Consider the following 26573-nt stretch of genomic DNA (forward strand, 5'->3'; position numbering starts at 1 on the left):
TGCTGAGAATGATGGTTTCCAGGTTCATCCACGTCCCTACAAAGGACACGAACTCATCGTTTTTTATGGCTACATAATATTCCATCCAACACCATTTATTAAACATGGAGTCCCTTCACCATTGCTTGTTATTGCTGGGTTTGTCAAAGATCAGATGGTTGTAGATGTGTGGTGTTTCTTCTGGGGTCTCTGTTCTGTTCCATTGGTCTATGTCTCTGTTTTGGTACCAGTACCATGCTGTTTTGATTACTGTAGGCTTGTAGTATAGTTTCAAGTCTGGCAATGTGATGCCTCCAGCTTTGTTCTTCTTGCTTAGGATTGTCTTGGCTCTGCAGGGTCTTTTGTGATTCCATATGAAGTTTAAAGTGGTTTTTTTCCAGTTCTGTGAAGAAAGTCCTTGGTAACTTGATGGGGATAGCATTGAATCTATAGATTACTTTGGGCGGTATGGCCATTTTCATGATATTGATTCTTCCTAATCATGAGCATGGAATGTTTCTCCATCTGTTTGTGTCCTCTCTTATTTTGTTGGGCAGTGGTTTGTAGTTCTCCTTGAATAGATTCCTTTACATCCTTTGTTAGTTGTATTCCTAGGTATTTTATTCTCTTTGTAGCAATTGTGAATGGGAGTTTGCTCTTGATTTGGCTCTCTGTTTGTCTGCTATTGGTATATAGGAATGCTTGTGATTTCTGCACATTGATTTTGTATCTTGAGACTTTGCTGAAGTTGCTGATCAGTTTGAGAAGATTTTGGGCTGAGACGATGGGCTCTTCTAGATATACAATCATGTCATCTGCAAATAGAGTTTGACTTCCTTCTTTCCTAATTGAATACCCTTTATTTCTTTTTCTTGCCTGATTGCTCTGGCTAGAACTTCCAATACTATGTTGAATAGGAGTCATAAGAGAGGGCATCCTTGTCTAGTGCCTGATTTCAAAGGAAATTCTTCCAGCTTTTGCTGTTCAGTATGATATTGGCTGTAGGTTTGTCATATATAGCTTTTATCATTTTATGATATGTTTCATCAATACCTAGTTTATTGGGAGTTTTTAGCATGAAGGGCTGTTGAATTTTATTGAAAGCCTTCTTTGTATCTATTGAGAAAATCATGTGGTTTTTGTCTTTGGTTCTATTTATATGATGGATTACATTTATGGACTTGCATATGTTGAACCAGTCTTGCATTCCCTGGATGAAGCCTACTTGGTCATGATGGATAAGCTTCTTGATGTGCTGTTGCAATCTGTTTGCCAGTATTTTATTGAAGATTTTTACGTCGATGTTCATCATGGATATTGGCTTGAAGTTTTCTTTTTTAGTTGAGTCTCTGCCTGGTTTTGGTATCAGGATGATGTTAGTCTCACAAAATGACTTAGGGAGGATTCCCTCCTTTTGTATTGTTTGATACAGTTTCAGAAGGAATGGAACCAGCACCTCTTTGTATATCTGGTAGAATTTGGCTGTGAACCCGTCTGGACCTGGACTTTTTTTGGTTAGTAGGCTATTGATTGCTGCCTGTACTTCAGCTCTTGTTATTGGTCTATTCAGGTTTCAACTTCCTCCTGGTTTAGTCTTGGTAGAGTACAAGTGTCTAGGAATTTATCCATTTCTTCCTGGTTTACTGGTTTATGTGAGTAGAGCTGTTTGTAGTAATCTCTGATGGTAGTTTCTATTCTGTGGGATGAGTGGGGATATCCCATTTATCGTTTTTTATTGCATCTATTTGATTCTTCTTTCTTTTCTTTTTTATTAATCTGGCTAGTGGTCTGTCTATTTTGTTGATCTTTTCAAAAAACCAGCTCCTGGATTTATTGATTTTTTGAAGGGTTTTTTGTGTCTCTTATCTCCTTCAGTTCTGCTCTGATCTTAGTTATTTCTTGTCTTCTGTTAGCTTTTGAGTTTTTTTGATCTTGCTCCTAAAATCTCATTTTAGGTCATTTAAATTAGCTCTTTCAATTTTGACAATAGGGTGTCAATTTTAGATCTTTCCTCTCTTCTCTGGTGGGCATTTATGGCTATAAATTTCCCTCTCAACACTGCTTTAAAGGTGTCCAAGAGATTCTGGTAAGTTGTGTCTTCATTCTGGTTGGTTTCAAAGAACATCTTTATTTCTGCCTTCATTTCATTGTTTATCCAGTCAACACTCAGAAGAAAGTTGTTCAGTTTCCAAGTGGTTGTGCAGTTTTGAATGTGTTTCTTGATCCCAAGTTCTAGTCTGATTGTGCTGTGTTCTGAGAGACTGTTTGTTATGATTTCTGTTCTTTTGCATTTGCTGAGAAGTGATTTGCTTCCAATGATGTGGTCAATTTTAGAGTAAGTGCAATGTGGTGCTGAGAAAAATGTATATTCTGTGGATTTGGGGTGGAACATTCTATATATGTCTATTCGGTCTGCTTGGTCCAGCTCTGCATTCAAGTCCTGGATACCCTTGTTAATTTTCTGTCTCGTTGATCTAATATTGATAGTGGAGTGTTGAAGTCTCCCACTCTTATTGTTTGGGAGTCTGAATCTCATTTTAGGTCATTAAGAACTTGCTTTATGTATCTGGGTGCTCCTGTGTTGGGGGCATATATATTTAGGATAGTTAGCTCTTCCTGTTGGATTGATCCTTTTACCATTATGCAGTGTCCTTCTTTGTCTCTTTTGATCTTTGTTGGTTTGAAGTCCATTTTATCAGAGGCTAGGATTGCAACCTCTGCTTTTTTTGTTCTCCATTTGCTTGGTAAATCTTCTTCCACCCCTTTATTTTGAGTCTATGTGTTTCTTTGTATGTGAGATGGGTTTCCTGAATACAGCACACCGATGGGCTCTGACTTTTTAGCCAGTTTGCCAGTCTGTATCTTTTGATTGGGGCATTTAGGCCATTTACATTCAATGTTAATATTGTTATGTGTGGATTTGATCCTGCCATTTTGTTACTGGCTGGTTTTCTTTCCCATTAGTTGACTCATTTTCTTCATTGCATTTTTGGTCTTTGCCAACTGGTTTGCTTTTGCAGTGACTGGTATTTGTTTCTTTCTATGCTTAGTGTTTCTTTCAGGAGCTCTTGTAGGTCAGGTCTGGTGGTGACAAAATCTCTCAATAATTGCTTGTCTGTAAAGGATTTTATTTCTCCTTCACTTATGAAGCTTAGTTTGGCTGGAGATGAGATTCTGGGTTGAAAGTTCTTTCCTTTAAGGATGTTGAATATTGGCCCCCACTCTCTTCTGGCTTGTAGGATTTCTGCCAAGAGATCTGCTGTGAGTCTGATTGGTTTCCCTCTGTGGGTGACCTGACCTTTCTCTCTGGCTGCCCTTAACATTTTTTCCTTCATTTCCACCCTGGTGAATCTGACGATTATGTGTCTTGGGGTTGCTCTTCTTGAGGAATATCTTTGTGGAGTTCTCTGTATTTCTCGAATTTGAAATTTAGACTGCCTTGCTAGGCTTGGGAAGTTCTCCTGGATAATATCCTGGAGCATGTTTTCCAGCTTGGATTCATTCTCCCTATCATATTCAGGTACACCGATCAAAGCATAGATTTGGTCTTTTCACATAATCCCATATTTCTTGGAGGCTTTGTTCATTTCTTTTCACTCTTTTTTCTCTTGTCTTGCCTTCTCTTTTTATTTCATTGAGTTGATCTTCAATCTCTGATATCCTTTCTTCTGCTTGTTTGATTCAGCTATTAAAACTTGTGTTTGCTTCACATAGTTCTCGTGCTGTGTTTTTCAACTCCGTTAAGTTGTTTATGTTCTTCTTTAAGCTGGTTATTCTAGTTAGCATTTCGTCTAACCTTTTTTCAAGGTTTTTGGTTTCTTTGCATTGAGTTAGAATGTGTTCCTTTAGCTCAGAAAAGTTTGTTATTATCCACCTTCTGAAGCCTGTTTCTGTTAATTCGTCGCACTCCTCAGACAAGTTGTGATCCTGTTCTTGAGGAGCTGTGATCCCTTGAAGGAGAGGAGGTGTTCTGGTCTTTGATGGTTTCATATTTTTGCGCTGTTTTTTTCCCCATCTTCGTGGATTTACCTGGCAGGGAGCTGCTTGATGAGGTCGCTTGTCTGCCTGTGGAGGCGCTACTGGTTTCTAGGGACTCCTTCAGGTTACTAGGGAAGCTTCCTGCGTCTTTTTTGTTTATGCTGGGAGATTAGGCCCACCTTTTCCACTGACCTGTAGGTGCTGCTGGGTTGTCAAGAATGCCGTCCCGTTGCTACGTAGGCTTCCTCTGTTTTTTGTTAAAACATGTAGCCCAGTCCCACCCTTCTAGTGGTGGGTTGTGCCCTTCCTCCACTGGGCTGGATCATTTAGGGTTCATCTCAGGCTGTGGCACTGGCTGTGCAACCCACTAGAGTCAGAGCTTCAGCCCTCTGGGGTTTGTGGGGGAGGGTAGGGACCCACCCAGCCACACCTGGCCATCTCCACCTTTCAGCTTCCTCTCTCTCTGGTCATGGGTTAGGGGCCCGCCCAGTTGCTCCCACTTACAGCTCCCTCTCTCTCTGGGTAGGGGGAGGGGCAATAGCTCAGTCCTCAGGCTCTTATTCAACTCTGCGCTTATAATTCCCAGTTGACTGGCAAAGATCCTCTGTTCTGTGTATTGCTGAGGATTTGGGGGAAGCGCTATATCTGGACTGGAGCACTAGAGGGGGAGTCTCGGACTCACTGGTCAGATGCACTTTCTGAGTGAAATAGCACCCCTCCCTGCCTTGGTCTGCCCTGAGTGGGCTTTGCTTGCCATCGGACCAGACCTGTTGAAATGCACCTGGTACCTTGGTTGGAGCTAGGACATCTCTGGATTTCTGTGTCTCTCTCACTGGGTGTTGTGCCCTGGAGTTGTGTCTAATCGGCCATCTTGGATCGATCATGTTTAAGAACTTTAACCAATCAAGAATGACTTCTAAGAATGAACTGTGCGCTTCCCTCTAGAGGTGAGCTCCTCAGAGGCGGGGGTTAGGTTATGTTTTAATCATCCACTCATCCCAGAACTTCCCCCCTATCAGGGGCGTGGTGTAAAGTGTTGCTTTTCCTGAGTGAATGAAGGAATGTATACATGCATGTATGACAATGCAGGACAGGCACTTTAGGAGCATAAGAAATAGACATGATTCCCCTGCAAGAGTTTCTAATATGCCATGATGAGCACAAAGACCCCAGATGATTTAGAAACAATCTGAGACAGGGTATCAGAGGTCCTTGTCATGAAGACTCTACTGACATGGGGCTCAGCGATGTATGACTCATAGCATTTTGGAACACAGGCCCTGAGACATCGCTCACCCAAACAAGTCAAGGGACTTGCCCTAGGCCTTGATGGTCTGGTTGGAAATCTGAGATTGCAACCCCAAAACTAGAGGACATGAAAACATTTATTGAGCCTCTACTAGCTGCTGGGCACGGTACTAAGCTTGTATCCATTCTACAAAACCATATTTAGAGATGGTTGTTATTATCCCCATTTATAGGTAAGTAGAGAAAAGATTCTAGAGGCCAAGAAGCTTGCCTAAGATTCTATAACTCAAATGAGTCTGAGACAGAATTTGAACCCATGCTGATGAACTTCTACTTGAAGTGAACCTTAGCTAGACTCCAATTCAGCTTTCAAATCATAAAAGCCTAGGATCAAACCCTGGCCCTCCCAAAAACTCTTTGACTTCTGTCATCTCAGACCTTCTCATCATCTTTCTGAGCCTCCTTTTCCTCATTTGTAAGATGGGAAATATAATGTCTATAAAGAATAAATAGTATAATGTACACAAAGTACTCTGTACAATAAATAATGGGGATGTATGTCATTTTTATTAATAATGGGGTAGGGAGGAAGGTACATCAGTGCAAAGGCCCTGAGGCACACACATACACGAGCAAGGTCATGGTAAAGTTCAGTGGAAAGAATGGTCTGGCAGGAGCCAGGAGTTGGACATTGTTATGTCCTTCAAGTAGGATGGACCACTGAGGGAGTGGGAGATGAGTCTAAGAGGTAGGGCAGGGCCAGCACATTCCAGATGCCATGGGATGTCACAGTCCTAATGCTAGCTGGGCTCACAGCCAGTGGTCATCAAAGTGCCCACTGCTTCAGGCTCTGGCCAAGTCCTCAGACAGGATGGAGGCTCACCTCCTGAACTTCTCTCCTCTGTGGCCCTGCAAGTTGGCCCCAGAAGAGGACCCATGGTGGAACTTCTCACGGGTGTGTCTTCTCCAGCCCAAATCTTTACATCTTGAGGGAAGGAGACTGCCATGTGCTGAAAGCACTGTGCTGGGTGCTTTAACACATATCTCATAATCATCTTATATGTGAGGACCACTGTCCATACTTTTTGATGAGGTAATTGAAGGATCAGAGAAGTTCATATAGGAACCTCAGAGGATGAGGTATCAGGAGAGGTAGCATATAGAAACACCCAAACTAATTTAGAATAATGATTGAACCCAGTTCCCCAGCAAGTCCCATCCCTGTGGATTTCCAAGTTGGAACCAGAAATGTGATTATGCCCTCACTGACTGACCGCTTAATGATACTTTCTTTATGCTCAGGAAATACGCTCTTCTGTCCCATAAAATCTCTGTGGCAGGGCCAGGATTATCTTTCCTGCTGCACAGGTGGTATACTGTGTGTCAGCAAGAGGCGAAGGGAAGATGCCCCTGAACACAGACAGTAGAGCAGAACTTAAGCCCAAACCTCTCTGCTCTGCCACTTACCGCAGTCTCGGCATGGGAATCGCCACCTTTTCAACCATGGAGTTCAGCCGATAATAATCCAAAAACGTTCTTGCCACGTTCCGCCCCAGCTTCATATCTGCAGGTGTGTGGGTTAAGGAGCAACTTTGAAAAGAGATTGAGACAGAGTGAAAAGAGGGCTACTTATAAAAATAGTAACAGGAATAAAAACAGTTACACCACTCATAATCCTAAGCTTTTTGTATGCATTCTCTATTTCGATCCTTGAAAAATCTTAAGTGGTAATTACTATGATTATCCTCATTTTATAGATAAGAAAACTGAGGTGCACAGAAGTGAAGTCATTTGCCTAAGGTCACAAAACTGGGAAGAGGAGGAGCCAGGATATGAGTCTAGGGAGTCTTACCCCAAAGCCTGTGCTCATAGCTTTTAGAGTATGCTGTAGCCCTTTGGAAATCACTGGGCTGCCCCATCTGGCCTCAGGTTGATCAGGATGGAGCCAGGTAAGCAAAAACCCCAAGGGCTGGAGACCAGGACTTCCTTGACCCTTAGGGCTCAGTCATCCACTTTAGTAAACCTCAGGCACAATGATAAAACCCTGTGACCCTAAATAGTGTCCTCACTGCACCTTGAAATTCCACCAATAATTAATCTTTCTGGTGAAGACTTGTGGCTGGTAAAGTACAGATTTTGGGGTAAGGGCCAATTCCATTAACACCTTAATGTGAATTAGTACAACAGTCATCTATTCAACAGCAGAATATCTTCTCTGTGCATCTCAGGGCTTCATATGTGCTCTTTCCTCTGCTGAAGTACCTCCGGACCCCATCCTGCCTTTTCCTTGGCTAGTTTACACCCCTCACTTCTCTAATGAGGTGATATTTCTTTATTAGAGCCCTCCAGGATATTCTTGTCCTCTCATCCCAGAACTGTGATTGGTGCCCTTGCCCCACACTCTCATGAGTCCCGAACTGGCTTCATTCAAAGCACTTATCACTTATCTCACAGTATGGGAATTATGTGTTTACTCAGCTTAATCCTTAGCCATTCCTTCTCCCTCTTCACTTAGCTCTGAACATCCACGCTGTCTCTAACCTTTCTTCAAGACACCTCCCATCTCTTGAATGTTTTCACTTCTTTCCACCCGCCTAGAGTAGGCCAGTATCATCTTTCTCCTAGATTGCTGTCATCCTGTCCTAACTGGCTTCCCTGCCCCAGAATTGCCCCGCTCTGGTCCATTTTCTACAGTGCAGCAAGGGGGATTCTGCAAGGTAGCTCTGTGTCCCTCAGCAGAGTAAAACTCGTCAGTGGCTCTGAGTTGCCTTCAAAGTCCAAATCTCTGAGCATGATTTACAGTGCTGTTCATAGTCAGGTCCTTGATTATTTTCTCAGCATGATGCTTGTTACCTCCACCTACTCCCCTTGCCCTTCACATTCCAGAAACACTGAACTTCTGCCTACAGGCCTGTGCCCTACATGCCATCTTTCTAGACCACTCTTCCTCCCTTCACATGCTTTCCAGGACCCACTCCTTCTGAGCCTCCAGAACTCAATTCAGTTGTCACTCTACTGGATAAGTCTTCCTTGGCTGCCCTTGCTGGGATAGGGGTCTCTCCTAGGTCTTCCCACAACCTCTTCTTCCTGGCCTTTACCAACCAGAACACTAATCATATTGTATTTTACCTGTCTCTTCTTTCCAGTAGCCCCTTCCAGCCTGCAAGCTCTGTGAGATAGAGGTCATATCTGTCTTATTCATCACCTAAACACTCACATACTCATCTGACAATAAGTATGAAATATATATTTGTTGAATTAATAAATACTAACAGCTGGCTGGGCACGGTGGCTCATGCCTATAATCCCAGCAATTTGGGAGGCTGAGGCAAGTGGATCACCAGAGATAAGAAGTTTGAGACCAGCCTGACCAACATAGTGAAACACCATCTCTACTAAAAATACAAAATTAGCCGGGCGTGGTGGTGCATGCCTGTAGTCCCAGCTACTCAGGAGGCTGAGGCAGGAGAATCGCTTGAATCTGGGAGGCAGAGGTTGCAGTGAGCCAAGATTGCACCATTGCACTCCAGCCTAGGCAACAAGAGCAAAACTGACTCCAAAAAGAATAAAAATAAATAAATAAATTATAGCTAATACTTATATAATGTTTAATGTATGCTGGGCAAGCTTTTTTCTTTTTACTGTAAGTTCTGGAGTACATGTGCAGAATGTTCATGTTTGTTACTTAGGTATACACATGCCGTGGTGGTTTGCTGCACCCATCAACCCATCATCTACATTAGGTATTTCTCCTAATGCTATCCCCTGGAGCCTCTCACCTTCCCACAAGCCCCAGTGTGTGATGTTCTCCTCCCTGTGTCCATGTTTTCTCACACATAGTCCAACACCACTAATTAATTAGAACATGTGGCATTTGGTTTTCTGTTCGTGTGTTGTTTGCTGAGAATAATGGCTTCCAGCTTCATCCATGTCCCTGCAAAGGACATGAACTCATCCTTCTTTATGGCTGCATAGTATTTCATTGTGTATAGGTGCCATATTTTCTTTATCCAGTCCTTCATTAATGGACATTTGGGTTGGTTCCAATTCTTTGCTATTGTGAATAGTGCTGCAATAAACGTACATGTGCATGTGCTTTTATAGTGTGGTTTTGATTTGTATTTCTCTAATGAACAGTGATGATGAGATATGTTTGTTGGCTGCATAAATGTCTTCTTTGGAGAATTGTCTGTTCATATCCTTTGGCCAATTTTTGATGGGGTTGTTTGTTTGTTTCTTGTGCATTTGTTCAAGTTCCTCGTAGATTCTGAATATTAGCCCTTCGTCAGATGAATAGATTGCAAAAAGTTTCTCCCATTCTGTAAGCTGGCTGTTTACTCTGATGATAGTTTCTTCTGCTGTGCAGAAGCTCTTTAGTTTAATTAAATCCCATTTGTCAATTTTGGCTTTTGTTGCCATTGCTTTTGGTGTTTTAGTCATGAAGTCTTTGGTGCTGGCAATCTTTTAGCACCTTATGTATATTGACTTATTCAATTCTCACAATAACTCAATGAAATAGGTATATTATTTCCACTGTTTAGAGAAGATAAGTGATTTCCCCAAAGGTTGGGCTCCTAATGAAGAGCTGGGATTGAAAATGAGTACCCTGACTGCATGTGTTTGTCTGCCTTCCCAAACTACCTCTCCAGCACCTGACCCATTTCATATTCACTTCTTTGTCTCTCTTGCCTAACATGTGGTTCAGCATCCTCCACCTACTGAGAAACAAGACTCACAACCCTGACTCATGAGCAGGTGATGAGGGCATGCAGAGTAATATGTAGAGAAGGAGGAACCTGACATTTCTTTGAGAGGATCAGTGGAGAAAGACCATTCTCAGCTGGGCTATAAAGGCAGGGCAAGTGATGGGGCATTTCGGGGAGAAGACACAGAGTGAGCAACAGTGCAGAGAAGATTTACCATCCATCCATCCATCCATTAATCTATTCATCCATTCATTCAACAAGCATATTGGGAAGGCTGTAGTGTGCCAAGGCCTGTGTGAGGGGAATGGTTGGTGGCAGGGGTCTTCGTAGGTCACAGCAGAAAGGACAAAGTAGAGTGGGAAGTTGCTTGCATTTGCAGGATTGTTGGGCAGTTGTTCCAGGCCTTTCTTCAGAGCTGTCTGGGGCTGGGCCAGGTCTTCGGGGCCATTACTCCCTCCAGAACCATGGAAATGGACAAATGTTTGAGAAATAGGCAAGTGAGTTCTCAGTACCTTCTTCAAAAAGTTCCCAAGAGGCAGAGGTTGCAGGGAGCCGAGACCATGCCATTGCACCCAGCCTGGGCAACAAGAGTGAAACTCCATCTCAAAAAAAAAAAAAAAGATCCCCAGGCTGGGGTTGGACATGGCCTAGGACATGAAACCTAACATTTACAGAGGCTCTACTATGTGTCAGGCACTGCACTGGGTGCTTTGCCTATAAGAGCATTTTAATTTTCAAAACAATCCAGTAATGAAGGCTATTTTATCTCTTGTTTGCTATGAGAGGTTAAGGAATTTGCTCAAGGCCATGTAACTGGTAATGTCACTGTCAGGACTCAAACCCAGGCAGGTTTGACTCCAGAACCATGAGTTATCCACTATCCTGGCCCATTTCCTAATTTGAAGGCACCTTTTCTGTCAATGCCTGAGTCATCTCAGGCCTGTGCCTGGTAGGAGAAGGGAAAACACCAGACAAGTTGTTTATGACAGTGAAATGTACTGCAGGCTTGCTGGGCTCAGTCTGCCACCTGCTTTCTTCCTCTGGACGTGACCGACTTTCTCTGTCCTCTTCTTTAAAAAGTTCACAAGCTGGCATTGGGCATGACCTCTCTGAGCAGCAGACTTAGCGGCAGTCTCACCCAGCTTTCACCCAGCCAGTCTCCAGTTGGCTGGAGGAAACCAAATCGTGGTTGTGTGTGCCAGCAAGAGCTACAGGGCACAGAGGGAATCAGAGCTTCCTGTGAATTGAGCTAAAAGGTTGTAGCAAACGTTTTGGAGGCAGATGTATTTAATCCAAATCCTGGCTCTGCCACATGCTGTGTATTTTCCAAAGATGCCTGTGACAATATCTCCAATCTCACGTGTTATTGTATTACATGACCTTGCCACTCCTTCCACTGAGAGGTATACCCTTTCCTTGAATTTAATGGGTTTGTGTCTTGTTTTTAACCAAGAGAATGGCAGAAGTGAGAGAAGTGAAATAGTGTGACTTCTGAAGCGAGGCCAGAAAAGGTGAAGTAACTTGTACTTGCTGGCTGAAATTCTCAAGCTGGAGTCCTGAGCCTCCATGTGAGCAGTCTGACTGCCCGGAGACTCTGGGACCCTGAGATTACAGATAGAGAAGAGAGATTCCCGGCCAGCCTACAGCTCCTCCAGCCCTCTACTGTGCCATCTCCAGCCCTCTACTGTGCCATCTCCAGCCCTCTACTGTTCCATCTCCAGCCCTCTACTGTGCCGTCTCCAGCCCTCTACTGTGCCGTCTCCAGCCCTCTACTGTGCCGTCTCCAGCCCTCTACTGTGCCATCTCCAGCCCTCTACTGCCCCGTCTCCAGCCACTGTCTGACTGCAGCACACCACTCTCTAAGCTGAAACCACCCAGCTGAGGCCTCCTCAAATTTCTGACTCACAGAGAACATAGGAAATAGCTATTGTTTTAAGCCACTAAGTTTTGGGGAGATTTTTTATTGTAGAACTAGAGAACTGGAACACTGTGACCTTGCATGAGCCATTTCTTTTCCCTGAGTTGCAGTTTCCTGCTCACAGCATTGTTGGGATGAAGTGTGTGACTACACCTAGTTGATGGATAACACAGGAGGTGACTGAATAAATGAATGAATGAATGAATGAGGAAGAGAGAAGCCTGATCCCTTTCTCACCAACCCATACTGAGAGGCAGACTTAAAGCAACTGTAGGAGGTAGCCTTGTAAATCAATCCTCTTGAACTCTAAGGGAAAGGAGATGGGCTGTTCTAGCAAAATGTGCCACTGTGAGGTGCTGATCATTCTGGACAGGATCTGTTTAAAAGCTAGTGTTTTAAAGATGGGCATTGTCTGGGATAACACTCTTTCCCTTCCCCCACCAACCCTATTACATATTCCCTAACCCTGAAAGCCTTACTCCAGATTATTTACTGCAATGGCCCTGTTTGAGTCAAGAAATAAGACATGGGCAAGAGGAGAGGAGGGATTGATTGAACATTTTCAATTAAAACAAGCTGTCTTTGAACAAAGATTTAAAATCCAGGCAGGAAGAGGCAATAATTCTCTTGGCTGGAGTGCTTTTCATTGTATTGCAGAATTAAGAGATAAAAGATTTGGGATGAAAACTCTCAACTATTCATTATGAACAAAAATCTCAAAATGGTTTGTAAGTTAAAAATCTCATCATTTTCAGATTCCTATGTAGGCCATTGATCTGTTTCTCAAAAATGGCAGGGTATAGCCAGCCACACGGGGAAGGTGGAATCAAGACCCTCAAAGCAGTAGACCAGGAGAATTGAGATGGGATTGTCCAAAACCTGGACTGATTCCATGACTTCCATACAGAGCTGTTTTGAAATAAAGGGTAAGTGTCAGTAGCCCTAGCCTCCTATTTAATGGGGTCCTTCAACAGGTAATGAGGGGTTGAACATTTACTGTTCATTCTCATTCATTCACTCATTCCTTCATGCATCCATTCAAAGATTTGTTGGGTTCCTTCCATGTATATACTACTATGAGGAGGACAGGGATTGGGGTTAAAGAAGAATTAGATAAATATACTTTATATTCTAGAGAAGGAAACTGACATGTTCCAGTTAACATTACCTAGGAGGCTGTTGCACTGTCATCTTCACAAAAGCAGCTACTATTTTTTAGAGTTTACTCTGCAACCCATACAGTGTAGTTACTACCACCAGTCCTCACCAAAGCCCTGCAAAGTCAAAGTACAATTCTACATATATTTCACAGATGAGGAAACTGAAAACCAGAGACTTTACATAAGTAATTCAGAGTCTCAGGGCTTGAATGTAACAAAGGTAGCAGATGAACCTCGGTGTCTTCTAACGGCATGCATATGTTGTTCCCTTTCTTGTGATCATACACTTTTGTGTATGATCACAGTGTAATTCAAACACAAAATTCTGTGGATGTGTAGAAGGAGACTGAATTCCAAATGGAGGAATTGTGAAAGGCTTCGTGGAGGTGGGCATATAACAAAGAATTGAAGGACAAAGACAGGTCTTAAAGTGGGAGGAACAGAAAGATAAGTATCAGCAGAGAAACAGAGTGTGGCCAGGCACATGACCTGAAATGACACAGAGAAGGGTGTTGGGAAAAGCTGCAAAGGAGAAAGGACTTAAGAGTGGCTCCACAAATGGGTTATGAGTAACACATAAACAAGGAACAACAAACTGCAGAAGGCCACGGCTGGCCTCTGAGGAGGAAGGCTTCTCCATGCCTCATGTTCCGGTGCAGGGTGACCTTGGCTCTGTTACCATAAAAATTGTCTCAAGGACGTAAAATCCCTTCATACCACTATGACGTAGCCAGACTTGTAGGCTCCTTGTAAGGCCCGAGTTCCACCAACTGCACATAGAAAATAAGCTAAAGATAACCACATGTTCTTGTTTAGTGAAACTCCCAAACCCACTGTTAGCAGTCCTTAGGATGACACACCAGTTCCGGCTCCCTGATTCACTCCACCATCACTCCACCCCTACCCTATAGATCAAAGTGATTGTAATCAATAAATAGTGTGGATGATCAGAGCTTGAGGCCTTCACTGTCTCCTCCAAAGTAATAAAGTGATGGCCCCCTGGTCCCACTTTCTCTCTTAATCTGTCTTTTTCTCATTCCTTTGTCCCACTGAACTCGGGGTACCCACGGGTGATGTAGGGCTGCTTCTCTACAAAATGGTCCCAGGGCCCATGTAGCTAAATGTGTAGAGTGGAAGGTGAGACTGAAATACTAGGCTAGAGACAAGTGAGTGAAGGCTTTGATGCCAAGTTTAGAAACTTAAACTTCTATTCTGTAGGCAATAAAACCCAGTGGACATATACGGATCATCTACTATGTTTACTGTGTTCAGGTTTTTTGGAAGTTTCAGGGTATACTATGGCAAAACCAAGACAATGGCTAAGTCTAGAATTAGAGACAGATAGCAAGGTAATAAAAACAAAACAAACAAAACCACACACACATAATTCCAATTACAATAGTACTCTGAAGAAAATGCAGAGTGTGTACCTGTCGGTAATGCAGGCGTGGGAAGGCCTCTCTGAGGAGGCGCTATGAACTGACAGTGAGCAGTGACTGCAGCAGCACCTATGAAGAGGGAAGGGTCCTTGAGTGAGAGGCAGAAACTGGAAGAAGGCTGGCAGAGGGCGATAGGCAAGGGCTAGATCACTAAGACATCTGGGCCACCTTAAGGAGTCTGGACTTTCTTGGTGAATGGGAAGCTACCGAAGAGTTTGAAGCAGGAAAATGACACGGTCTCATTTTTATTTCTAAAAGGTCACTGCTGCACAAAAAGAGAAGGCAAGAGTAGAAGCAGGCGGAGCAGCCAGGGACGATTGTAGTGGTCCTGGGGAAGTCAGGGGAGGCCCCGACTGTGCAGAGGCAGAAGAGATGGGAAGATGTATTTGTGGAAAGAGCCAACAGGACCTGCTGCCAGGTTAGATGTGGGGCCCAAAGGAGAGGAAGGAGTGAAGGATGACTCCTTTATCTTTGGCTTTAGTAACTAGGTGGATGGGCTGCCCTGATCTGGCATATAAAAGAATGGGGCAGGAACAGCCGCAGGGGAGAGATTGGGAGTCAGTTCAAGGCAAGTGGGTTTGAGCTGTGAGATGTTAAGCATACAGGTTCTGAGTCAGAAATGGGAAAACATTAGAAAATGGGAACTGTTTCTGAATTTTCAGCTCTTTGGAATTATTCGTGTCACAAATTCTTGCTGACTGTGCAGTGTGTTCCGTTCTGCTCAAGTTTCCACCTCTTGGTCCCTGCTCTCAAGTGTCCCCAGGGCTCTAGGAGAATGGCAGTAACTGAAGCATCCTCTGTTCTCCTGTCTCAGGGCCTCAGATCTGGGGCCGTGAGTGCACACACAAGTGGGAATCAGGAGACCAGCATGGTTTCAATCATTAACTAGCCATGTGACCTTGGCCATTTCCCTTCACTGGGCCTAACTTCTCTGTGGGTAAACATAGTCTCTCAAGTCCTTTTTCTGTTAACGTGGCATATTCAAGCAAAGCCCTCAGTCCAATAAGCTTATGAGAAATCCCATCCTTATTCTTTCATTCAACAAATATTTATGGAGAACCAACTATGTGCCAAGTTATTTTAGATACTTGGGATATACAGTGAACAAAACTGACAAAGACCTCTATCTTTACGGAGTTTAAATTCTAGCTATGGGAAACGAGCTGTAGACCTAATGATACACGTGTAAATTCTATAGGATGCTGGAACGTGGTAAGTACTATGGAGTAAAGATAAAGAGTAGGGTAAGGGGAGTGCTGAGGGCAAGAGAAGGATCGCAGCACTAAGGAGAGTGCTCAGAGAGGCCTCCTTGAGAGGGTGGGGTGGAGATGGGCTTGTGGAAGGCAAAAGCACTGGCCAGCACCAAAGGGGAGTTAATCCTCCTCATCTGAAACACAGCCCTGACCAGTCATTTCCCAATTAGGATCTTGCTAAATCCAGCCCAATCCCAAACTGGGGACAATAATCAACCTCAGGGACGAGTCCTCCCTGGCGGGGTCAGGAACACCTCTTTGGTGGCAGTGGCTGTTTTCTGTCTACAGGTCCAGGTCCTCTTCACCTCCCAGAGCAGGTTCGGTGGGTACAAGTCTCACACACATCCTTACGCCTGGCCCGAGGCCTCCCTTCCTTGTCCTGCCCCTCCCCTCCCCTCCCCTCGTGGACTCACTCATCTCTGAAGCCTTCTCCATTCTTCTCACTCCCTGCAGCTCTTCTAGAGCCCTCAGCAAGCTCAGCTGGCCTGACTGCGCTGAAGGGCGCTGAGCTCTGCCCCACTCCTCAGATACAAGTTCCCACTTCCCCTTTTGGCCCCACCGTTGGGGGTCATGGCAGCTCTGGTTACCATCTCCATTTTGCAGATGAAAAATCGGAAGTCACTTGTCTGATGAGTCACATCAAGTATTGGTGCAAGGAGGATCGGAACCCATTCATTGATTCACTCATTTGTTCATTTATATATTCACAGTAAGTGGCTTCTATATGCCAGACACTGTTCTAGGAGCTAGGATACAACAAAGAGAAAACAGACACATCTGTCCTTATGAAGGTCCTTTCTTGACATCATCCTGCTTCCAAATAAGAAAATTGAACTCTTACTTGCTCCCTGCTTGGAAACTCCCACCTAAAATTCATTTTCTGCTCATACTCCTGCCCCTGCCAGCAACAGATGATCACCATTAAAGGGGGAAGATTAATTGTGCAGAGGGATAGGCCAAGGAAAGGTGATTTCTCTTTAGTAAGGCTGACAGCACTGCTAGAATATTAAGAGGCACCTGCCTAGGAGCCTCTAGGTAAAGCCAGAAGACAAATGTGACAATGAAATATCTTTTGTCTCTGCCTCCTTCACCAGTCCTCCCACAGTGTCGGACAAATGTATGACTAAACAGATGAATCCTTCTCTGAAGTGCAGTGTGGAAGCTGCGGATGTAATTGCAGAGTCCTTTCCCATTGCAGGCAAGTCCGGAGGCACCCGCTAGGTCAGAAGACGTGTGTGTGTGTGTGTGTGTGTGTGTGTGTGTGTGTGTGTGTGTGATAGAGAAAGAGAGAGAGATTAGAAAGTCAAGGAGAAACAGCAGGAGAGAGGAAGAGACAAAGAGGCCGCAGAGGCAGAGACCAAAAGAGAAAGAGATGCAAACCAACAGAAAGATTCAGAGAAACTAGTCAGGATGAAGCAAGAAGATAAGGAGAGAAGGATAATCACAGAAGCTGGGAGAGGCTCAGGCTTGAAAACTGAGAAGAAATGGGGTGAGGGGCAGAGAGAGAAAAACAGGGAGCAAATGGCAGAAAAGGAAAGAATCAAACTGAATGCATGTGTGAGAGAGGTACAAATGTAGACAACAGAGAGGGGAGAGAAAGGCAAAAGATGAGACAGAAAGAGACAAAAGGAGAAAATGCAGAGAAGCACAGGCAGCAGAGGACAGACTGTAAATGAGATGCATGAGACTAAAATAGAGACAGGAACAGTGAGAGGGACTGAGAAGGACAGAGGTGGAGAGACACAGGCAGGGACCAGAAAGGAGGCCTCCTTTTCCACAGGTGAAATGCAATTCCACAGAGTAGGTATTTTCTGAGAGACTTGTTTCAGGGAGGAGGCTGGAGATGAACACTTACATATAAATTGTGGAAAGGGTGTCCAGTTCACCACAGAATGAATTAAAGTTTGGGGTTACTGTAAGGCTGAAAATTATTTTCCCATTGCCACCGTAACAAATCACCACAAATTTCGTGGCTTAAAACAACAGAAATGTATTCTCTCATTTCTGGAGGCCTGAAATCAGAAACCGGTTTCACTGGGGCCAAAATCCAGGTGTTCACAGGGCTGTATTCCCTACACAGGCTCCAGGGGAGAAGACAGAGAATAGCTGATTTCCAGTGGCTGCTGGCATTCCTTGCTTTGTGACATAATTCCAATCTCTGCCCCATGGTCACATTGCCTCCTCCCTCTTCAGTGCATGTCAAAGCTCCCTCTGCCTCTCTCTTCTAGGGATACATGTGATTGTATTTAGGGCCTACCCAGAAAACCCAGAAGAGTCTCAACTTCCCATCTGAAGAGGCTTAACCATCACATTTACAAAAACCTTGTTTCCATATAACAAGGTCATTGTAAATGTGATGGTTAAGCCTCTTCAAGTAGCTGGGACTACAGGTGTGCACCACCATGCCCAGCTAATTTTTGTGTTTTTACTAGAGACGGGTTTCACTGTGCTGGCCAGGCAGGTCTCAAACTCCTGACCTTGTGATCCGTCTGCATAGTCCTCCCAAAGTGCTGGGATTACAGGCATGAGCCACTGCACTTGGCTTCATTTATTATTTATTACTCATTGACTCAACAAACGAGGTATCACATTATTAATAGTTCTAGGGATCAGGAACTGGATGTCTTTGGGGGGGTCACTATTCAGCCTATTCCACACCGCCTGAGAGCTCACCTGCTTAGCTAAGAGGTGGCGTATGAAATGTCCCAGGACAAGGTGCTGGGTACCAGGATGGAGTTCTGCTCTGTGTAAGGCACCTTGCTGGGTGTTCCACCAACTCCACCCCACCTGACCTACACAAGCGCAAGTGGATTTACCAGGATTCAGACCCAGATATGTCTAATTTGAGAGTGCTTTTTGCTGGCATTTTCTGCTGCCTGTCAAGGCCAGTGCTGCCTACTTTACCTCTTAAACATAGTAAACCTTCTCCTCCTCTTCCTCCACTACTGTTTCCTTGTCCACATCCTTGTCTCTTACCGGAACTACTGCTTCCGCTTCCTAACTGGTCCTCTCGCTTCCAGTTTCTCCCCATTGTTGCAGAGAATGATCTCACAATTGCTAACCTTGTCACTTCCTGATCGACAACCTGATCAGGTTCCCTGTCACCTCCAAGGTAAGATCTAAACTCTTAGATCTGGCCCTCCTGGCCTTCCATAACTAGTCTAAGCCTTATCTCCTGACACCATTTCGTTGTGCATGTATTGAGAAGGCCAGGTTTAGAGTCCAAAAAGTATGGGTTTTAATCCTGGCCCCTATGTGTTTAGTTGTGAACCTAGGCAGGCTACTTACTGTCTCTGAGCCTTAGTTTCCTCATCTCTAAAATAGATAATGCTTCCTATCTCAGGATTATTGTATGGATTAGAAATTATATATCCAAGGTATCCAATACAATGCTGGTATGCAGTAGCTTTTTCATTATCATTACTACTTATGAATCTGTCATCTCCAGCAAAGTATGAGCTCTTCAAGGACAACAGTGTGTCATGCTCACATTTGTTTCCAGAGCTATTCAGCATGTTAGGCCTGTGAACAAAGGTAGAGAGACAAAGCAAAACAAAACAAAGACAAATGAAGACGAGAGAGAGAGAGCGAGAAAAGGACAGAGAGACAGAGGTGGGGAGAGATGAAGAAATTATTTGTAAAATTCTGTGTTTTCTGGATGTTTGGTATAACACCTTGTAGGTTTCTTCCATGCTGTGTGCCTAGGTTTCCTCTCCTGTAAAATTGGCTGGAAGTTGAACTAAATGATCTCTCGTTCTAATTCTCACTCTCTGCTCTACCCTGGGAAAAGTGTTTCCCTGGAGCTAGGGACAACCTTTCTGACCAAGCAGATGAGGGGCAACTTTATCAGGTGTGACAGTGCTGTCCACCACCCTAATGGGGTCTTTTGAAGAGGCTGGTGGGCTAGAACAGATGGAGATCTAACCTCAGGTATAATGTGCCTGATTCTGGATGGGATAACCTTAGTGGGTATTTTCACTTTAGACCACATTAGGCAGGTTGTTGTTATTCATTCATTCATTCATTCACTCACTCACTCACTATTTATTTATTTATTTTTGAGACGGAGTCTCACTCTGCTGCCCAGGCTGGAGTGCAGTGGTGTGATCTTGGCTCACTGCAACCTCCACTTCCTGGGTTCAAGTGATTCTCCTGCTTCAGCCTTCCAAGTAGCTGGGAAGTGCACCAGGTGTGCACTACAGGTGTGCACCACCATGCCGGCCAGGCTGGTCTCAAACTTCTGACCTTGTGATCTGTCTGCCTAGGCCTCCCAAAGTGCTGGGATTACAGGTGTGAGCCACTGCACTTGGCTTCATTTATTATTTATTACTCATTGATTCAACAAACAAGTTATCAAATACCTCCTCTGTGCTGGGCCATGTAACAGGCATATAGAGCATTCACACTGGCTATGTAGAATAAACAAAACAGGGATGGCCGTGCTCTCAATATGTTTATAGTCCAGGTACTATTGACATGTTTGGCAAAATGATTCTGTATTGTGGGGGCAGTCGTGTGCATTGTGGGGTGTTTAGCAGCATCCCTGGTTTCTCCCACTAGAGGTCAGCAGCACCCACCTCATTGTGGACAACCAAGTATGTCTTCAAACACTGCCAAACATTCCCCGGGGCAAACGCACCTCTGGGTGAGAACCACTGGTCTAGTGGTTGTACAGTATCTGGTGAAGACGCAGCAAGTGAAATGAGAGAGGTGGGCAGGGTCTTGACAGGGAAGGGTGTTTTCTTCCCTACTTGGAAAAAGTAATCCCTGAATGGATGCTGGGAGACAGGGAAAGGAGAGGGATCCCACACACAGGCTGCATGAATCTAGTAAGACGGTTTTTAAACCACTCTCTTCGTTACTTTGTCAGGAGAGTGTCCTCCCTCCATTTCTAGCACACCTCAATACCCGAGATGCCTCTCCCTTCTCTTCTTGCCTGGACTCCTGGTATTTATAGTTCGTCTGTCTAACTCAGACCCACTTCTCACTCAGGAGGGAAATTAATCTCTTTCTCCAAATCCCACATTATCACTTGCCTCATGGCTTCCTCATGACCCTGCTCTTCCAATCCAGGCACCAGCAATTTCCCCGCAGTGCCCCTCTGTCCTTACTGACAGTCGGCCATGGCTCTGAAAATTGGCTCTTGGAATTGGTTGTGCCTGCCTAGCTGGGCCCCAGCTCTGCAGTGCCTGGGACTTTGATGCAGCTCAACTTAAGAGGGGGCTCTACTCTTCTGAGAGATACTTGGCTCCTGCTTGTCTCACATATATTTTTAGAAGCTTCAACTGGATGCACAGTTAAAAATGAGACTGAAGACCAAAGTAAATATTTGCATAGCGGGATCTTGGAGTGGCAGAGAAGAGAGTTCTGGTGGGCCTGGCTTCAGGCCCCAGCTCTGCTTCTGAGTGGCTGCACTTGCTTGGGGCAAGTCTCCTCTGGGTATCAGTTTTCCAATCTGTAAAGTTGGAGGAGGGACTGGCTTGCTGATGTTTTGAAACATTTTAGCTCTGATGTTCTGTAAGCCTCTATAGCAGAAGGGCTATTAAGGGGTTCCTGAACCCTCTGATGTTACAGGCAAACTATGTAAATTTTCTGGGGAGACTACTCATAATGTTCTACAATTTTCAAAAAAAATCAGCATCTTCCAAAATGTTAAGAATCTCTGCTCTAGGTCTGTGGCTAGAGATAATTGAGTTTACCACCATCTTCCAGGTAATGTTCCTTCTTCTCATTTTCTGACCTGTTCCCTTCTTATAGTCGGATCCCTCTGGGATTAGTGAGAATCTGACAGAGTACAGGGGAGTAAAATCAGGCTAGACTTGAAATGGAATGAACAATATGGAGAATCTATCCCGAGTGCATCTGCATTAACTTAACTAGAAAACCTCAAAGAGTCTGGGGGCCCAAGTCTGCTTCAGGTGTCAAAAAACAGCTCAGCAAAGATGAGCCCTAGAAGGTGACTGCAAAACTCAGCTGAAATCTGGGCCATTCTGTGGCTGAGAATTGGGGTTCAATCTTTTCCTGGGAAAAGCATCAAACTCTGGGCTCGGAACTTAAAAGGCCCACTGAAGGGTTTGGCGAAGGGACAGGACATGGGGCCCTCCACCTTTAAAAGAAGCCCATTCCCCTGCCTTTGTGTCTTCACCCCTGATTAGGCCTGAATCTGAAGCATTTACATGGATTAATGGAATGAGCAATGTCCTGTGAATCAAGAGAGCTATATTTGAGCATCAGCTTTCACCAAATGCTGTATGCCTTGGGCAGGTCACTGACCCACTCCTGGGCTTCAATTTCTGCATTTGGATAATAAAGAGGAATTGGCTTGCTTCACAGTTTCACCAACGAATGACTATTATTATAGTGAAACTCCATTATAATACCTTGTTATTAGCCATGTCCTTGCATTTATTCCTCATTTTGAGACATCCTTGTTCTATTTCAAGCAAAACAGTAATGAATCCCATCCCTAGGAAAGGTTTGATGATAAACTTAAATCCCAATCTTTAGGACCCTCCTGGCTCTAACATTTTATGATTTTATTTCTGCTCTGATGTTACTGTCTTTTTAGATGTTGTTTTGAACTTAAAACTTAGGGAACAAAATCAATGTTGATAACCATGGACTATCTTCCAGGCACTGTGCTAGTTTCATTTATTATAAAAAACAAGGTAGATTTTGATATCCTTGTGTTAAAGGTTAGAAAACTGAGATTCGGGATGTCACCTTTCTAATATCACTCAGTTAGCAAACTGAGGGTTAGGACTTGAACTCCAGTCTGTCCTACTACAAGGCCTGTGGATTTAAAAATTATTTTTATTCTATAATTCTTTATAGTTTTAGCTTTCTTAAAATTCATTTATTCAATATTTATTGAGTATCTGCTGTGTAAGGCACTGTGCCAGATGCCGTGGGTCTGGAGATGAGAAATCAGCCCCTGTTCTTGAGCAGCTTTTAGAGAAGACACGTAAATTAAAGTTGCAAGTTAGGGCAATGATACTATGGCAGAAGGACATATGGGAAGTCATGGTGCAAAAAGTAGGATTTAATATTGGAGACACCCTGGAAGCTTCTCAGGCTAGGAAACACCTGTGCTGAATTGAGGGGGTAAGACTGTCTTGGTTTGAGATGGAGTCTTACTCTGTCACCCAGGCTGGAGTGCACTGGCGTGGTCTCGGCTCACTGTAACCTCCGCCTCCTGGGTTCTGGCCATTCTCCCGCCTCAGCCTCCCGAGTAGCTGGGACTACAGATGTGTGTCACCACGCCCAGTTAATTTTTAGTAGATATGGGGTTTCACTATGTTGGCCAGGCTGGTCTTGAACTCCTGACCTTGTGATCCACTCACCTCAGCCTCCCAAAGTGCTGGATTGCAGGCGTGAGCCACTGCACCTGGCCATCTTTTTTTTTTTCTGAGATGACTTTTCATTAAACAAGTTAGTCAACAATGAATTGAGACTCTGTGATGTACCAGATCCTTTTCTAGTTTCTGGAATACAATTGCATATAACAACTCTTGTAGCGCTCACGTTATAGCAGGGAAGAAAGTCAATAAACAAACCAACAAATACAGTATAAGACTGAAGTCCTGACTTGGAGGAAAAGTAAGACTTGGCCAGGTAAAGAGAGTTTAATGTCATGAAAAGGCATCCTGAATACAGGCAGAGGCACGTACAAGCATGACTATCCCTTCGAAGGTGGTGTCGTGGCTGGAAGACCTTCTAAAAGATGAAGAAGGAAGCAAGAGAAAAATGCAAGCATAGATCATGAATGCCTTGTGTAATGTTATGAGTATGAACCTTTTCCAGCAGATAAGGGGAAGCCATGGGAGGGTTTTAAGAGACAGAGACACAATGTTCAAATTTGGTACCAGGGTGATTTCTTCTGCGGCCCTGGTGAAGGGGGCTTTGGAGGGGACCCAGATTACAGACAGGGAGAATAGTCCTGGTCCAGGGAGGATGGTGAGCTAGGGCCTGAGTGCCGTGACTATCAGGGGAGTTGTGAGGAGGACATAGAAATATTTGTCAAGTAAGAAAGATGATGCTTGGGTGCTGGCAGAGGTGATGGGACTAGGAAAAGCATCAAGAATAGCATACTGGTTTCCTGCCTTGGAGAATAGCGTGGAGGTGTCCCCATTGACCTTGGGTAGGAGGTCTAAAAGTGGCTCCTAGAAGGCAGGAAGCTCTGTGTTCCCTAGAATACTTTCAATGCCACCCTTCTTAGTAGTAGTGTTGCCTAATTTTATTTTGCTGTGAAGATGTGCCAAGTGGCTATTATGATCCCTATAGTGAATTTCCATTAAAAGGACCAGTTACTGGAATGTTCTTATATCTAATGCTCTTCTGTGGACATCCTGGTTTCATGTCAAGCAAAGCTGAAAATGATCCCTCTCACAGGATGGGTATGCGGCTGGCCTTAAACTCCCCATGAGGCCATCATATTTATCCAATCTTTAAGACAAAATATGTTTTTTCTGGAACTTTTCCTTTCTCTTCCATTCTCACTCCCCCACACCTCTGACGGGCCAGCTGTCCTGTCTGACTGACTGCCTCCCTCTCTTTGGTACATGCTAATGAGGATCCACTCACTGTCAGGATATAAAACATGCCTGTTCCATGTCTCACTCCATCCTGCTCTATTTTAGTAACAGTAAGAACAAGCAGATTATATCCCATGCACTCGTTCATCCCATGGGAAACAGGATTTCTTAAACCAGTTCTGTGCCACTTGTCATGTTCCCTCTGTGGCAGGGCCTCTGCCCAGAAGGCTGTTCCAACCCCCCTGCCTCTTTGCCTCTAAGTAACTCCTACTAATTCTTCAGAAGTCAGCTCCACTGCCACTTTGGCAAGACAGCCATCGCTGACCTCCTGAGTCAGTCTGCCGTCCTATACTCTCCTGGAACCTCCTGGCACTCCTTCACGGTTCTCTTATGATGGTAACTTTACATTGTAGTGTAATTTTTGAAAAATATCAATTTCTTTTTTGTTTTGTTTTGATTTTGAGATGGAGTCTCCCTCTCTAGTCCAAGGTGGAGTGTAGCGGCACCATCTCAGCTCACTGCAACCTCCACCTCCCAGGCTCAAGCGATTCTCATGCCTCAGCCTCCCAAGTAACCAGAACTATAGGTGCGTGCCATCATGCCCAGCTAATTTTTTGTATTTTAGTAGAGACGGAGTTTCACTATGTTGCCCAGGGTGGTCTTGAACTCCTAAGTTCAGGCGACCCTCCTGCTTCAGCCTTCCAAAGTGCTGGGATTACAAGTGTGAGCCAAACAGATAAGAAAATATGTTTCTTTCACTAGGCTACCAAGTTCTGTGATTGCAAAAATGATGTCTGCTTTGTTCACCATAATTTCCCCTGTGCTTAGCAGTGTCTGGCACATTAGGTGTTCAATTAAATACTTGCTATGTGAAACAATAAATATTGCTAATGGCAGGAATTTACATTAGCTTCCATTTCTTTTCTTCTTCCTAGGCCAAGATTATTTCAGGATTTCATGAAGAGGAGAAATGGAGGTCATTTCCTAAAGGTTAATGGAGAGTTTGATTGTGAGAAGAGAACTGTGTAAGGAGCAGGGGTCAGTGTGAAGCAAATGTCACACACTCCAGAAGGTAAAGTGACCTGGCTCTTCCCCTCTTACTCCTCAGAAAGAGTGAAAGTTCATCAGAACCAGGACACTGGAAAAGTGATCTGTTGACGAGAAGGAGGCCCGGAATACCACCATGTGAAAGGCATTTCCAAGGAAGCCAGAGATGTGGCTCTGTCTTCGTGGCAGAGAACAAAAGGTTTTGTGAGGGAAGCAATGGCTCTCTAGCCCCTTCTAGGTGGATCTGGGGTAGATGGACCCGGTTCCTTTGATAACTGGTTAGTGATAGCTATAGGGTGAAGCCAATTGAGTAATATTGGTCTGGGCTTCCAGAGACACACAGTCTTCTTGAACCATAAGCTCTCAGAACAATGCCCTACCTAGGCAGAGCAGAGAAGCCTGAACCTTCTGCCTGGAGAGAACAAAGAAGAGCATGGCTCAGGAGCCACCAGACCTGGGACTACCCATTGGCCCGCTAATCTCCACTGTTCTTGGCCTCTCTTTCCCATTAGGTTGTGAGTTCCTTGAGGACAGAGCCCACCTCTTCTCCAACCTTGTTTCCCCAGCCTCATACACCATCAAATAATGCTGTGGAAAGAAAAAGTAAATGAAGAAATAAACCTTAGGTAAGTGATTTATCTACTAATCCTCAGTTCCTGATTAGTAAAACGATAATAACAACAGCTTCTAACAAGAGTATTGTGTAGATTGTATGACTTAATGAATGTGAAAGCACCTGGTATGGAGTTCAACATAGAATAGGTAATCAAAAATACATGATCTTCTTTGTTTTGGCTTTAATCACACGTTCTCACTCAAGTACTCCCTGAACTTTAGTGACCTTCATATTTTCTAGCCTTAACTTCACAGTGCACCAGTGGTTACAGAATCATAAAATAGCAGAGCAGGAGGGCACCAGGGGTGGACATCTGTCTTGCTTTATTGTCTTGCTCTTAATGTATTCCCCTCTCACACACATCATTTTCCTGTATTGATCCCCCAGTCTCAATTCCGTGACTCAGGAGGAGCTGACTCCACTCAGACTCTGGGTGGGGATGGAATCAGCCCAATGGTGGCCAGTCAGAGCACTGATCTATCTGTTTCCACAGTGACTAGTGAGGTATGGCATATGGCCCATACCTGACTCAGTTCTGGGACTTGTGAAACAGGGAATTACCCTTATACTGAGAGGCTGGGATATCCACCAGGAGCTCCTGGCAGCTAATTTGCTTCTAGATGGGGAAAGCTGGTTGAACAATGAAGCCAACACCCAGGAAACGGTGCTTAGGCGTTGAAGACAGGGAACTTCTG

The 26573-nt window shown here is 44.3% G+C and overlaps 1 long non-coding RNA gene across 1 annotated transcript in view; it reads left to right on the top strand.

Annotated features, from left to right (window-relative positions):
- The window catches only part of LOC108290321, a 52799-nt gene extending 26711 nt beyond the window's left edge, over positions 1 to 26088 (top strand). The window contains exon 3 of the long non-coding RNA XR_001819528.2: positions 25151 to 26088. This is a non-coding gene — a long non-coding RNA (uncharacterized LOC108290321). The remainder of the gene's footprint in view (positions 1 to 25150) is intronic.
- Positions 26089 to 26573: the final 485 nt, after the last annotated feature.

Source organism: Cebus imitator, unplaced genomic scaffold (genome assembly GCF_001604975.1).
Source record: "Cebus imitator isolate Cc_AM_T3 unplaced genomic scaffold, Cebus_imitator-1.0 Scaffold430, whole genome shotgun sequence".
NCBI lineage: Eukaryota > Metazoa > Chordata > Mammalia > Primates > Cebidae > Cebus > Cebus imitator.